The sequence below is a fragment of the Acomys minous genome, assembly GCF_964271855.1.
Source record: "Acomys minous genome assembly, chromosome: 6".
Taxonomy (NCBI): Eukaryota; Metazoa; Chordata; class Mammalia; order Rodentia; family Muridae; genus Acomys; species Acomys minous.
The window spans coordinates 90,046,540-90,062,858 of NC_140487.1; the positions used below are offsets into that span (position 1 = coordinate 90,046,540).

Here is a 16,319-nt window from a genome sequence, read left to right on the forward strand (position 1 = left end):
GGGAGTAAAATAATCCAGAATATCTATTCTCTTTTCGACATTTCACCAAAAATTTTAAGTGTAGTACTCTTTTAAAAGTAATTACCAGGATTAACTGTTATTTGCATTTTACAGATAGGATATGACTAGTAAAAGTTAAAACTTTTGTCTATGAATAACTCTAGGAAGCGTCAGAGTTGACATTCAGAGTATCTAATCTAATCTCTTACTATATTAGTTATTTTTTGTGGTGACTATATACCTCACAAAATCAACTTTATAGTGTAGAGATTTATTTTGTTTTATAGTTCAAGAAAAACATTTTGCCCAACATCTTAACTTTGAAAAGGAAGAAACAGAGAGCAATAGATAGTACATGCCTTAACATCATACAAACAAAAGGTATGAAGCATTTGTGCTGTTTCCTTTGCAAACATAATTTTATTCCCGATCATTTTAAAAAGATTTGCTTATTTATTATGTGTACAATGTTCTGTCTGCTTGTAACACCTGCAGGCAAGAAGAGGGCATTAAGTCTCATGATAGATGGTTGTGAGCCACCATGTGGTTGCTGGGAATTGAGCTAGGGATCTTTGGAAGAACAGCCAGTGCTCTTAATCTCTGAGGCATCTCTCTAGCCCCTTACTAAATCATTTTTAGAGTTTATAGAAACCCTGAATTGCTCAACTCATTGGAGCACTCTTCATCCACTTCTGTATGAATGCTATCCTCACAGTTGTAGCTGTATCCAGTGGATTCACGTGTGACACAAAGCCAGTTGTCTCTGTTTCTCAGGTAAAGATGTTGGTATAATGTTGGTATAATGTGGAAGTCACTTAGCCACAACAGATAATGTCTATTGAACCTTTGCTCTCTGAAAATTCAGATTTTGCTTTTGCTTTTTGTAATGTCCCAGGCTGAAATAGGTTATTTAATCTTACATGCCTATCCACATAAAACACTAAACATTTGAAGCAGAGATTTAAACAGGCATAATTCTCACAGGTCCATTTCTGGTTTTCAGCTCTTTTTTCATTTCTACATTTGTCTTTTACATATCCTCTTTCTAGCTACAACCTTGGTTCACCTTCATCGTGTGTGTTCCTTTTGCTTTTGGCTGCCTTCCCAGTTTAACTCCATACCTTGTCAATTTCTAGCTTAGCTCCTTCCACCCTAGCAGTTTACATCTCTGTCAGGCTTTACTATTTTATGTGATTTCCCCCCTAATATAAGATTTAACAGCAATTCTCTTACATATCATTTGACGTTCTCTATGACTTTCCTTTGAAATCCTCTTTAGGAATCCTCCTGCCATTTAACAAAATTTCCCTACATGGTGTTTCTGGGTGATTCATCTTTGCCTGTCACATGGGTGTACAAGTCAACACCTACATATGCAGGTGAATCTTCACTGATGATATATTTTAATTACAGATTTAGTCAGAAGTAATTAAGTCTTTCTGTAACAAGGACAGGAACAGAGTTTCTAAAATGCTTGCAGTTTCAGAAATCCCAAGTATAGTTTGCACCACCCTGCTTTAGAGAGTAAGAAGAAGCCCCTTGTGTAGTTAGATTAATTAATAGAAACCGAATAAACTTAATGGACCCAGAGAAGTGCAAAAGACATTGTTTCCCCTCCCCCATCTCTCATACAGATGGAATGGCCATCCTGGGATGCAGCAGGGATGGCAATTGCATTTTAATTACAGGGCTGATGGCTTCTTCACTGCACCAGATGGATCAGCCCTTTTACAGGAAACTCACTCACTGCCTATTTCCCTCTGATGCTGGTTAACAAAACCCAATAGAAAACATGAAATATGAGGTTTCATCCAGACACCATGAATAGATTCCCTCCCATCCTGTTCTGTTGCTCATCTTGTCAGTGGAGTAAGTCTTTGAACCCCATGAAAAAGATATTTCTTAATGGAATATGGGAGAAAGGAAGTTCTTTTTTCCTTCCCTCTGTCATCCTTGTAGTTATTTTGTAGTCCACAAAGCTCTTTGACCTTGTTCTTTCACTTAACCATTGTGAGGGCTCTAGACAGTGGTATTATTATCTCCATTGAAGAGGAGGGGATGTTGAAATTAGAATATTCACCTTCTATCAGTCTAGCAGTTAATCTCTGGATTGTTGTTGGACTCTGCTGGTAAGGTCAAAGTCTGGCATCACCAGATAGCCCCTGAGCATGGTGCCAAGACGATGGACTCCCTTCCACTGCTGGGTTCTAGCCCTCAGGGAGATTACCGGCCAAACCCTTTCCTGAAACCTGTCCCAGTGTGCCGTGGGATTCCCGGATATACCCTCCATGCTGGAGTCCTTCCCCCACCCACCTCTGCCCATAGGCTAATTAAGTAGGTCATTCTCCTTCTTATGATAGGACTGTGTTGCTTCATATAAATGAAGTTCTGTGCTGCTGCTTGTAAATTAAGTATCCCTGTTACCTCTAGTCCCAGGGAGTCAAACGTGTTCATTCTCAAAGCTCCTCCCACTGCCCAAGGTTTATAATGTTCTGATTCATGAAATAAATGCTTGCTCTCCCACTCCATTCCTCCACTGTGACTGCCTGAGACTCATCATTTATTCTGGGAAGGAAGGGCTCCCCTCCTCTCTGAAGGATTTGCTGCTGAACTCCAGGGCTTGGCTGCCAGTGAAGCAGCCACCTGCTGCTGGACACCAAGAGCTTCTGCCATTCCCCTCATGTCAGCGTGGATTACTGCTACCATCTTTCTTGTGTTGCATTGTCCACCATAGTGCCCCTCTGCAGAGGCGAGTGGCTGTGAGCAGCCAGCTGTTCCTGAAGCAGTCGTTCTATCCAGCCTAACCAAACCAGGCTCCTGCCATTGCCTCTTGGTTTCAGAGCCCCAAGCTTCTGTTACCAGCCATTCTTTTTTTTTTTTTTTTTTTTTTTTTAAACAGCCACCAACTAAGCCAACTCAGGCTGGGGCACTTGTTGTCACCTGGCCTGGGTTTCAGAGCCCTGAGCTCCTCGCTGTCAATTGTCCTGATGCTGGTGGTTCAGCTAAAAGAGCAGTAACACTTATTGTGGAGAAATCTTTTCTCCCACACCCCTGGCTGAACCCGAGATCTTACGACACAGATAAGATATATATATATATATATATATATATATATTTAATGTTCCAGGATAAACCCTACTTACTCTTAAGGCTCTAATTTCTCCAACTATGGAGCAATGACCTAGAGAAAATAGAGGCATTTCTGGGCCTCAAACCTCTGCTGCTTTGGTTAAATTTTTTTCCACTCACTGGCTTAAAGTCTCTCTTATTCTTCCCATGACCAGTGATGAATAATGTTTGACAACACTAGACCTATAGAATAATATCCATGGAAATACATGGAAAAAGATGACCCTGAATTGAAGTTAATGAAAGCCAGTTCTTTGAGGAATGTTTAGGCTTTCTTTTTAACTAAATAAAGCATATGTAAATTAATGAGAACATAGCATAATCTTGGGAAGCTATTAAGTCTTCCTGAGAACTACTCCTTTCTGTATGTAATGAAGTAACAATCTCTGTTTGTGTTGTAATTATAATTAAGTGAGAGTATGTAGTGTCAAGTGCTATTTTGGAGTTCAGTCCAGGCCTCAGATATTGGGGGAAGTTCATTCTGACCAAATTGTCTGTCTGTCTGACTTAATTTCTTGACTGTCTTAGTTTGGTTGGGTTTACATACTTCTGTGGTCTACTTGTTATATTGGCATCATATTCCCTGATTTTATTTGCTCTTCTATTTCACAGGGATATTTTAGAGTGTCTGTTTAGGCAACTTTGTACTCACTTCCATTCATACAACATGTGTTATTATGGGCCTATTATGTACCAGGCTCATGTTAGGTGCTGGATATTTAGCTGGGTATGAGGCTAACATAGCCTTTGTTCTTGGAAAGTTATTATATCTGGGTAAGACTCAACACAGAATAGAATGCATGAAAAATGAATGGAATTATTTGATTCTGTAGTGAGTGGTGCAGATGTTGAATATGCTAATGTAGTCAATTGAAATGTAGATCCTTGTATCCCTGATCTCTCCAACACTTTTAACAAGAAGGGGTGTTAGATTTTGTCAATTGCTTTTTTGGTAACTAATGAGATAATTATGTGGGTTTTTTCAGATTGTTGATATGGTGGATTATACTAATGAATTTTTGTATGTTGAACTATCCCTAAATCCATGTGATGAAGCCTACTTAATGATGGTGGATGATGTTTTTGATGTGTTTTTAGATTCAGTTTGCAAGTATTTTATTGAGTATTTTTGCATCAATGTTCATTAGTAAAATTGTTTTGAATTTCTCTTTCTTTGTTGAGTCTTTGTGTGGTTTAAGTATCAGGGTAACTAATAGTGGGGGATATGGAGCCTGAAGTTGCCACGCCCTATAACTAGGTGGGACTCCCGTAGAGTTAGGGAAATACCAACTCATTCACAAAACGTTCTGTCCAAACTTTGTACTGTATACAAGAAGTGTAGGGAGAAAGATGGAGCATAGACAGAAGGAATGGCCAACCAAATACTGGCCCAACTTGAGACCAAACCCATGGAAGAGAGCTAACCCCTGTCACTATTAGTGATACCCTGCTATGCTTGCAGACAGGAGCCTAGAAGACAGTAGTATTCTGAGAGACTTCATCCAGCAAGTAAGGGGAACAGATGCAGAGACCCACCATGAAATAATAAGCACAGCTCACGGAACCTTGTGGAGGAGTGGGAGGAAGGATAGGGGAACTAGAGGGGTCAAGGACACCACAGGAAGACCTACAGAGGAAACTAACTTAGGCTCATGGGGTCTCACAGAGACGGAACCAAAACCAAAGAGCATGCATGAGCTGGACCTAGGCCCCCTACACATATGTAGCAGATGTGCATTTGGTCTTCAAATGGGTATCCCAATAATGGGTGTAGAGGCTGTCTCTGGCTCCGTTGCCTGCCTTTGGATGCATTTCCCCTAGCTGGGCTGCCTTTCCTTGCCTCAATGGGATAGAAGGCACTTAGTCCTGCTGAGACTTGATGTGCCAGGATTGAGTAGTACTCTCCTCTGAGGGATGCGGGAAGGGATATGTGAGAGTGGGATTGGGAGGAGAGAAGAGAGGGGTCTGCGATCATGGTGTAAAGTGATTAGACAAATAAATCAATGAAAAAGAGAAAGAAATGTGGCTCCTACTCTAATCCTTCAGAGTCTTTTGTGGCAGGTATCTTTGATAAGCAGCCATTTTTTTTCTTTTGATTTGTCTAATGAGGAAACATTTTTGGAGCTTACTTAATCATTTCTTTTTAGATGAATTTTTTTATTTTTGCTTAACCTGTGTGTTTGAGGAAATGCTTCAGAAGATAGCAAGTGAGGAGAACAAACTTTTTTTTTAATCTGAAAAGGAACCTATTTCTCTTGAGATTTACAGGCAATAAAAGGAACTTCACAATCACTAAGCTCTTGGCTTCCAAATATTACTTGAAGGAAATTGAGCTATGTTCTACCGTTTTCTTCAGTTTAAAATAGAAATTTAGTTGGTCATATAATTGATCTTTCAAATTTGAAGTTCTGGAGTAAAGAAGTCAAACCAGAACTTTCCATGTTTATCAAAAAGTGTGTGTTTTCCCTAGGATTGGGGAACCAGCGTAGTGTCAAGAATCAACTAGAGTAAGGTCTCCTTGAGGTAAATCCTCCCTTTGCATCTTGCTGTAAATCATACCACTGCACATGCACATCTTTTCCTTCATCTGTCAATTTAAGTGACTGTACTTATCTTCTGTATATATTTTTCCACTCAAGTAGAAAGTGTGATGTGCCTAACACATGGTAGAGGCTCAGAGAATGTTAGCTTCCATTCTATTTAACTCCTGTAGAGTACTAGGATAACTTTCTTCAATTTCTATCATTCAAAATATAGTATTAAGGTTGAGAATCTCTCTACTGTTTATTTTTTCCTGGATTTTGCTGAGTAGTCCTGTTTCAAATGATCTCATTATTACTAATACAACAAGTTGTTTTAATAATCTTTATATAAATAAAATGTGTCCCAGGTTTCCCTGACATGATACAGTCCCAACATCCTCGAGGAGACTCTTATCACACAGTTTGTAAAACAGACATATATATATATATATATATATATATATATATATATATATATATATATATATATATACACACACACACATTTTTGCCTGAACATATGTATGTGTGCCACATACAGTGCTCACAGAGGTCTGAAGTGAGTGTTAGATCTGGTAGGGCTGGGGTTACAGTTGTAAGCTACTATGTCGGTGCTGGAAATGGAACCCAGTTCCTCTGCCAAAGCATGAAATACTCTTACCTGCAGAACCATCTCTCTGGAATGTCTATCACACTTTTAAAAAATAATTGTTTTTATTCTTTGAAAGTTTCATACATTTATACAAGGTATTTTGATCATATCCATCTACCACTAGCTCCCTCCAACTCTTACTACTTGTTTCCACATCATTTATCACTCCCCCTTCAAAATTTACTATTGTTAAAAACTGAGCCTAATTAGTGCTACCCATTTGCACACCGGTGTGGGGCCATACCCTGGGTGATGGCCACTGGCTGTTACCATATCTGTCTCCAAAGGAGAGAGACTTTTTTCAGTCAGCAACCATCAACTGTCAATAGCTCCTCTCATCAGGGGGAGAGTTTGGGACCTTTCTCAGTGTATGCTGTGATTTTCACTGCCTTGATCCTGTGGAGGCTACCACAGATCTGTGGGCTGATGTATATGCAACAGCCATGTTATGCTCAGAGGTCAGTGTTTCACAGTTTTTCTCCCAGCCACGCATTTTTACATTCTTCCTCTCCCTCTTCTGTGATACTCCCAGAGCCTTGACAATGGGGAAGCAGATAGCGAGGGCCCATGCACAGTTGAGCAATCACAGGTACTTATACTTTTGTTCATTTGATTATGGCTCTTAGATTTGAAGTTATAATTGCATATATGTGTGTTATTTCATGGATTTTAGTCATAGTAAGAACCCAAATAGCCAAAGTTGATAACTCTCAAATATCTAACCCAATAACCATACAGAATTGGGTATCCAAGGTGATATGCTAGTAGTATGTTTAATGCTAATAGTTTTAATCCATTAGTATAAGCTTCATGCTATTAATTTATTGAAGAGCTGTTACAAGTAATTCACTCCTCTTTGAGAATCCTCCTTTCTGTGTTAAATAGTCCAAGTTCTAAAAGTTAACTTTCCCTAGGTTATACAAAAATATTTTTAAGATATAAGGGAGGAAGGACTTATTATGGCCCACAGTTTGATAGATTCCAGCCCATGCTGGCTGGCATCATTGTTTCTAGACTAGTATTCTGGTAGAAGTGCATGGCAGAACACAACTGCTTACCTCATGGTAGTCACGAAGCATAGAGATAGAGACAGGAATTATTAAGAATAAAAAAAAAACATACATGTTGAATATCCATCCCCAGTGAGCCTAATTCCTCAGCCAGACCTTACTTCCTTGTTTCTATCATTTCCTAATAAGTTATCAATTTCTGAACTCATCAATGGATAAATCTAATGATTAGGTCAGAGTTATCTCGATCCAGTCACTTCCCAAAAGTCACAGCTCTAAACACTGCATTGAGAACCAATCTTTCTTCTACCATTGAAATTTTGGAAGAATACTTCATATTCAATGCTAACTATTCACTTATGATTTCTCTTGCTGGAGCCCAGTCAATTGGCCCCTATTTCATCTGAAATACAGTCGACTTTTTCCTCTTCCCTCCCTATTACTCTTTGATAAAAAGTCTTACTGATTTTTTTCCTCCTAAAATTTCTTTATTCTTTAGTTCTAATTTATTTTTTTAGTTTTTTTCTAGACAGGGTTTCTCTGTGTAGTCTTGGCTGTCCTGGACTCACTTTGTAGATCAGTCTGACCTTGAACTCACAGAAATCCAACTGCCTCTGCCTCCCAAGTGCAGGATTAAAGGGATTAAAGGGGTGTGCCACCATGCCTGGCTTTATAGTTCTAATTTATGATCAGTCCAAGTTTGGTGATGGAATAATTATTTTATGCTCTTACTAGGCACTGAAGATACAAAGATAAAAAAATAATAAGCCATGCACTCAAAGAGCTTTTGCTCTCTAATGTCACAGCAGGAAATACTCAACTACCTGACTGCATAGACAAGGAGACTCGGAAGAGAGTGACTTGTGCATGTAAACAGCTAATGACCTGCACAGCTATCTATGGCTGGAGCCAGATTCTTTTACCCTTGCTTAAGAACTGCTTTTCTTTTCTACTGTTGCTAGCTGAAAAATAACCAGCCTTTGGCGCCATCCTTATAACATGGTATGATACTGTATTATGGTTTGCATGGTTTGCAGGTTATGACAGTCATTTTGAACCTAGACTATTTCTGTAAGAGTCTATTACAAAGCTTGTTAACCTTGAATCTTAGAAAGGCTAGGGAGCTCATCATGTTTGGAAATTTGGATGCTCAAGTATCATATTACTATTGGAAAGCACAAAACCATTAGACTTATAAAATCTTAGATGAGCCATGAACTGAAATTAATGGTTATGTTGGGTTTTGTGGATTGCTATGTCTAATCCTGGAATTTTAAAATTGCATAACAATACAAGTTTTAAATAAGTACTTTTATAAATAAAATTTTTACTAAAATTAAATTCTTACAGGAAAACTTGCAAAATTTAATGATCTATAATTAATATTGACTACATTCTATACTAAGAACAAATTCAAAATGAGTGAGGCTAGTGTGGTCCAACAAAAGGAGGAAATTACTGTTTAAGGACACAAAGTAGGAAAAGGTTAACAATCAATTCTAGAAATTACTTATAATGCAGTAGCTAACTTTAATGCTTCAAAATTGTCAAGCTAAGCCTCTGGTGAATGTTTTGTCAAAAGTAACATATTATTTATTAAAAATATCTGAGGCTCTTAATTTTTAATTTTAATTTATTATAATTCATTCAGATTACATCCCTATTGTTACACCCTTGCTTGTATCTTCCCATTTCCAACCTTTATTCCTCTTCCACCCTATTCCCCTCCCCTAGACCTCTGACAGAAGGGAACCTTTTCCCCCACCATATGACCACAGCCTATCAGGTCTCATGCAGACAGCCTGCTTCCCTTCATCTGTGCACCGCTGGTCCTCCCTATCAAGGGGAAGTGATCAAATCGAGAACACCAGAGTTCATATCAGAGGCAATCCCTGCTCTCTCCATAACCATGGGGAATGAACTGTCCATTGGTTTGGGCAACAGTTTGTACAGGGCCCCTGAGTTCAGATCTGTTACCTTAATGGTCTCCGGAACCTTTGGTTCCTTCCATCCCACATTCTTCCATATCACTCTCACCTGGAGTCCAGCAGGGAGTCCAGCAGGGAGTCCCAGCATCTGTCTGGATACCCTGCTGGATGGAGTCTCTCAGATAACATCTATATTGGGTTAATATCCACTTACAAGAGACTATATACCACGTAAGTCTTTCTGGGTCTACAATACCTCCCTCAGGTTGATCATTTGTAGTTCAATCCATTTGCCAACAAATTTCAAGATTTCCTTGTTTTTGATAGCTGAGTATTATTCCATTGTGTAAATGTACCACAGTTTCTTTATCCATTCTTCAGTGGATGGACATCCAGGTTGTTTCCAGATTCTGAGTATTATGGATAAGGCTGCTATGAACATGGCTGAGCAAATGTCCTTGTTGTATGGTGGAGAATCTTCCGAGTATATGCCCAGGAAGCTCCGAAACCGTGAATAGTTCATGACCAAAGAGCCATGAAGCAGACGCTCCTGGCATATTTTGTTCTATTGGTTAAAATCTGGGTCAAGTGAAAGTTTAAAGACAGAAATAAAGGTACAGTGAGGCCGCGTGGAAATTTCGAGTTATACCTAATGTCAAGAGAGTGTTTTCTACAATAAAGAAAATATCCTTACCTGGAGTTTCACCAAGCAATGGATTAGTTTTTCAACGACTTGGAAGATGAAAATATAAAAAGAAAGATGGGCATTTTAAAAGACAAGCAGGGTTACGGTGTTTAGAATTTTAACTGAATGATGTGTACTGAATAAGTGACTTGAGTTTTTAAGGAGTGACAACTAGAGATGTAATAGTGAACATGTCTAAGTTTTTCTCCACATTATGTAGGAATGCCACAATTAAAAAGTAAGGAGTACATGTTTGCACTCCCACCAGCAGTGGAGGAGTGGTTCTCCTTTCTCCACATTCTCACCAGCATGTGTTGTCACTTGAGTTTTTTTTTTTTTTTTTTTTTTTTTTTATCTTAGACATGCTCTCAAAGATGGAATCTCAGAGTCTTTTTCATTTGCATTTTCCTAATGACTAAGGATACTGAGAATTCACTTAAGTGATTTTCAGCCATTCCTCTGGTGGGAATTCTCTGTTTAGTTCTGTACCCCGTCTTTAAATTTGGGTTATTTTGTTTGTTGGTGTTTGGGTTTGAGGTCTTTATAGATTTTAGATATTAGCCCTTTGTCAGTTGTAGGGTTGGTGAAGATTTTTCCCAGTTTGTACACTGTCGTTTCATTCTATTGATAGTGTCCTTGGCCTTCCAGAAGCTTTTCTGTTTCAAGAAGTTTCATTTATTAATTGTTGATCTTAGATCCTGAGCTGTTGGTGTTCTGTTCAGGAAGTTGGTCTCCTGTACCAGTGAGTTCATGGCTCTTCCCCACTTTGTCGTCTAATAGATTCAGTGCGTCTGCTGCTGAGTTCTTTGATTCACTTGGACTTTAGTTTTTTTTCAGGATGATAAATATTAATTTATTTTCATTTTTCTACATGTAAACATCCAGGTAGATGAGCACGATTTGATGAAGATGCTGTCTTTTTTCTATTTATGGTTTTAGCTCCTTTGTCAAAAAAAATCAAGTGTGCGTAAGTGTGATGGTTTATTTTTGGGTCTTCAATTCAGTTCCATTGATCCAGTAATCTATTTCTATGCTAGTACCATGCAGTTTTTAAAAATTACTATTGCTCTGTAGTATAGTTTGAAGTCAGGGATGGAAATAAATATCTCTGGAACTTATTTTATTGTATAGAATTGCCTTAACTATTCTGTTTTTTGTTTGTTTTTTTTTCACATGAAATTTAGAATTATTCTTTCAAGGTCTGTAAATACTTGTTTTGCTATTTTGATGAAGCTTTCATTGAACATGTAGATTGCCTTTGGTAAGATGGCCATTTTTACTATGTTAATCCTACTGATCCATGAGCATGGGACATCTTTCCATATTCTGATATCTTCTTCAATTTCTTTCTTTAGAAACTTGAAGTTCTTGTCACATAGGTCTTTGACTTGCTTGGTTAGAGTTACACCTAGATATTTTATATTATTTGTGGCTATTGTGAAGGGTGTAGTTTCCCCATTTTTTTCTCAGACAGTTTGTCATTTGTATACAAGGGAGCTACTGATTTTTTTTTTGAAACAATCTTGCATCCAACCACCTGCCTGAATGTATTTATCAAGTGTTGGAATTCTCTGGTGGAATTTTTGGAGTCACTTATGTAAACTATCATATTATCTGCTAATAGCTAATCTGTAACTTCTTCCCTTCCAGTTCATATCACCTTGATCTCTTTTCATTGTCTTATTGTTCTAGCTAGAAGTTCAAGTACTATATTCAAGAGGTATGGATAGAGTGATCAGCCTTATTAGTCCCTATTTTTAGTGAAATTGCTTTGAGCTTTTCTCCATTATTTTGATGTTAGCCATCATCTTGCTGTATATACCCTTCATTGTGTTTAGATATGGGCCTTGTATCCCTGATCTTTCCAAGACTTTTATCATGTAGGGATGCTATATTTTATCAAAGTATTTTTCTGCATCTAATGAAATTTATCATGTGATTTTTTTTCTTTCAGCTTGTTTATATAGTAGATTCCATTGATAGATTTTCATATGTTGAACCATCTCTGCATCCCTGGGATGAAGCCTACTTGATCATGGTAGATGATATATTTGGTGTATTCTCTGATTTTGTCTGCGAGTATTTTATTGAGTACTTTTGCATCATGAGTGAAATTGGTCTGAAATTATCTTTCTTTATTGAGTCTTTATGTGGCTTGCATATCAGGATGACTTGGCTTTATAGAATGAGTTTGGTAATGTTCCATCTGTTTCTATATTGTGGAATAGTTTGAGGAGTGTTGGTGGTATCTCTTCTTTGAATGTCTGGTAGAATTCTGCACTAACACCATCTATCCCTGGGTTCTTGGAGCAAGCTTCCACTATGGAAGGAAGTACACTGAGAAAGGGGCTCTCAGTTGGAGCTTATTTATAAACTTTTCCAGCAAGTCAAATGAATATGGTCTCTTTTGTGTTTCTTTGTGACTGTCTAATCATCTCCAATTATGTTAATTTTAAAAAGAAAACTGTTTTTTATTTGACAGCTGTGGTAAAAAGTAGATTTCTAGTATTGAATTAGATTTAACCTCCTCATATCTCCATATGTATTTTCAGCATTGGGAAGGAGGCATTTACTTTTCTTTCTGCCACATTACAGACTACCAAAGGATGGGTGAGTTTCCTTTGCCTCTGTCACTAGTTTCTGCAGAATATTTTATGCTTTGGATTAATTTTCTTTAGCAACTTGAACAAACATGTGTGTTACAATTTAGTTCATTCTTAAATGACTCTTCTTTCTAGGCTGATATGAGTAAACTCCTCAAGTACTCTCTCTGGTCAGCGAGAAGCTATAGATGTCCATGACAGGTTGCCGAAGGTAGAAACAAGACTCGTGGTACTTATGCTGTCCTCTTATTTATAATGAACCCTTGGGAAACTGTGTTTCCTTATAGGCATCAGTTAATTCTTTTACCTGTAAATTACAACTGTAAATGACAGTTATAAAACTGTAACTATTCATTGCCCACTGTGTAATTTTATGCACAAGCTTTAAAGAATTTCTAGTTTTGTATTCTGTGCAGGAGGTTTAAATAAGATTTGAAGCCTTCTATCCAGTCCCATTAATTAACAGTTCTTTATCTGATTAGACACGTTTGAGGGGGCTGTAACTTTTTCATTGTTTCGTTTATGGCCAGTTTCTGACATAACAGAAAATGAGAAATTTTACAGGCAACATATCATTAACTTTATTGCTTTGAGAAATGAGAATATAAGAAATACTCTATTTTATTTATTTTACTGTTTTGCTGGGCCATGAGCTCACACTGACTGAAGGAGATTAGGAGAATTGGGGAGAAAATGCCGAGGCTTTTACTTAGGAAGATTTCTATAAAGATGTTTTTGCTAGTTGCCATATCACAGTTTGCTAGCATGGTGACTATGGGAATTCTGGGTATAATCTGCATCTCTGAAGGAGTCATCATAGAAGATGGATGACTGAAACAGTATTTGCCAACTTCTATGTAGAAATGAACAGTTTTGTTTTCCTGTTGTTAGTGCCTCAAGAGGTCTATAATAATGTTTTAAATCACATTTTAAAGGGCATGTCAATGAATGGTAACACTGGAGAGACTAGAACTTTTAGGGGAATAAAGGAAGCATTCCTTAGCTTTAGCTACCACTTACTCTTTCTGTGTGACCAGTTATTTGTCTTCCTTCTTTAAAATTGGTTATTTATCTACTTCTCATCCTGATTGTGGCTTCTCCTTCCTCTTCTCCTCCGAGTCCCTCCCTCTCAGCTCCCCACTCCCACAGCCACCCTTTCTCCCCTTCTCAGAAACGAGGAGGCCTCTTATGGATATTAACCACCTTTTGCAATAAGTCGAGGCACATCTTCTTCTGTTGAGGCCAGATAAGGTGGTCCAGTTAGGGAGAAGGGACCCAAAGGCAGGCGCTGGAGTCAGAGACAGCCCTGCTCCCACATGAAGATTCAGCTGCACAGCTGTTTCATGTGTGCAGAGGGCCTAGGTCCATCTCCTGCTTGCTCTTGGTGAGTGCTTCAGTCTCTGTGAACCCTGAGGGCCCAGGTTAGTTGTTTCCATAGGTTTTCTTGTGGTGTCCTTGACCCCTCTGGCTCCTTCAATTTTTCCTCTTCCTCTTCCACAGGATTCCCCAAGGTCCACTAAATGTTTGGCTGTGGATCTCTGCATTAGTTTCCACCATCTGCTAGGCAAAGCCTCTCTGATGACAGTAATGCTAGGCTCCTGTCTGCAAATATAGCAGAATACCATTAATAGTGTAAGGGGTGGGCTTTCTCTCATGGCATGGATCTCAAACTGGGACAGTTATTGGTTTGCTCTTTCCTCAAATTCTGCTCCATCTTTTACCCCTGCACAACTTTTAGGCAGGATAACTTGGGAGTTATAAATTTTGTATTGACTTCCTTCTTAAACATGTATTCAGTCTGTGTCAGGGCTAGACAGTGAAAAACTAACATGAAATCAGAAGAGCTGATTTGTCTTTCTTAACCATTTGTTTTGCTTTTTTATATGTGTATCTGCAAGTATCTCTTGTGTGTATAAACATGTGTACAGTTGCTCACAGATTCTAGAAGAAGGCATATGATCTTCTGAGTAGGACTTACAGGTAGTTGTGAGCCTCTGGACTTGGGTGCTGTGGACTGAACTCAGGTATTTTGAAAGCAGCAAGTGCTCTTGACTGTTGAGCCACCTCTCCAGCCCACTGTGGCATGTTTTCTTCACATAGCACCCCCCATATTCCAACTTCAATATGTAAATGGAAGGGAAGGGATTTTAGAAATGTATACCAAGGAACACCTTGGGAACACCCCCCCCCCTTTGTGTCGTCAGCACACATAACATAGAGAACTCTACAGAGACTCAGGAAGGGAATGAAATAAAGAAATGTTTTCTCTTAGGAAGTTTATATACCCATTACCTTTGGGATCTATTCTTTATATTTAGTCAGGTATGAAACATGTTTTATATGGCCAGCCTTAAAGTAAGAGTCATGTTCATGAAAATGGAACAGTTTACTTTGCACCTGAGAACACAAGGAAAGGACCTTTTAGGACTATATATGATAATAGTATAAAACATATATAGTATATAGTGTTCTTTCTTTTAAACTCTACTTTATTTAGGATGTTTAGGTCTCAACCTCCCTTCCAACCTCCCAACCTACATAGGAAAGAGAAGCTTAGTGGGGAGGGGGGACACCTTTACTTCTTCAGGCTGTTTCGGATCAGTTACGTCTTTTTGGGTTATACCCTTCTCCTACAACAGCAGAGGCAGCCAGTATTCTCCTCCAAGCCATTGTGCCCTGAAGCTTTACTCTCAGTGTATCTGCTGCAAACTGCCACACAGTCTGTCTCTGGTCTCTTCAAACTGCCACATGCCACAGCAATGCCAACACTGCATGCCCTACTAGACTGTCTCTGTGCTCTTATTCATATCCTCAGAGTCCTAGACAATGCCCCTTTTCTGAGATGCATGAAGAGGGCCACTACCAGCTGGCAAAAGCCATGCCCCTCAGGAGACAGTTAACAGGTGTGCCTAAACTAAAGCTCAAACTAAAACCCCACACTTGGGCTTAGAACAAAAATATATTTACATAACACAACTGAGTTTACAAGGAAAACAAATATATAAGTGAGAAATACCAAAAATTGTAGGTAAAGATAAATACTATATCCCATATAATTCTGAGTCTTTGTGTGAGTGAAGGAATGACTGATACAGCACTATCAGGAAATACCTAAGAAACTTGTAAGGCTGCAAGTTCCATGAGCTTGAATTGACCTCCTGGTCACCATATTCAAGAATTTTATGCTCAGCAATTACATATTCTTTTATAACTCATAATTTATTATAGCATTGGGTGGTGGATATATTGGAGCTGGGTGTGAATAGAAAGGCAGGCTCCTCAAATTAGCAAGTAAAAACTGTATCCATTGGAAGTGAAGAAATTAAATTTGCCATATTTTAGAAACACAAGCAGATTTTGGCCTAAGAAAAATTCAAACATGTTTTAGGTTGAAATAAAGGAACCAGTTGAGGATTGGTTGAAAATTTATGGGAAGAATGATGAATTTGGATGGAGGGAGAAACTGAAGAGATTCCCAGGCAGTGGTTCTCGATGTTCCTAATGCTGCAACCCTTTAATACAGTTCCTTATGGTGTGGTGACCTCCAACCACAATATTTTTATTGCTACTTAATAACTAATTTTGATACTGTTATGAATTGTAATGTAAAAAGCTGTGTTTTCTGATCATCTTAGGTAACTCCTGTGAAAGGGATTTTTATCCTTCAAGGAGGTCCCAACCCAGAGGTTGAGAAATGCTTCTTTAAGGTTTGGAATTCATATCATAGGGTGAAGGGTCCTAACACCAATGTTTGGTACCTTGTAGCTTCTGGTAACCACAGCTTCAATGA

The 16,319-nt window shown here is 38.5% G+C and overlaps 1 protein-coding gene across 5 annotated transcripts in view; it reads left to right on the plus strand.

The window, feature by feature from the left end:
- The window catches only part of LOC311600411 (BEN domain-containing protein 5), a 1,156,253-nt gene that overhangs the window by 295,317 nt on the left and 844,617 nt on the right, over window positions 1–16,319 (plus strand). The window lies entirely within an intron of this gene.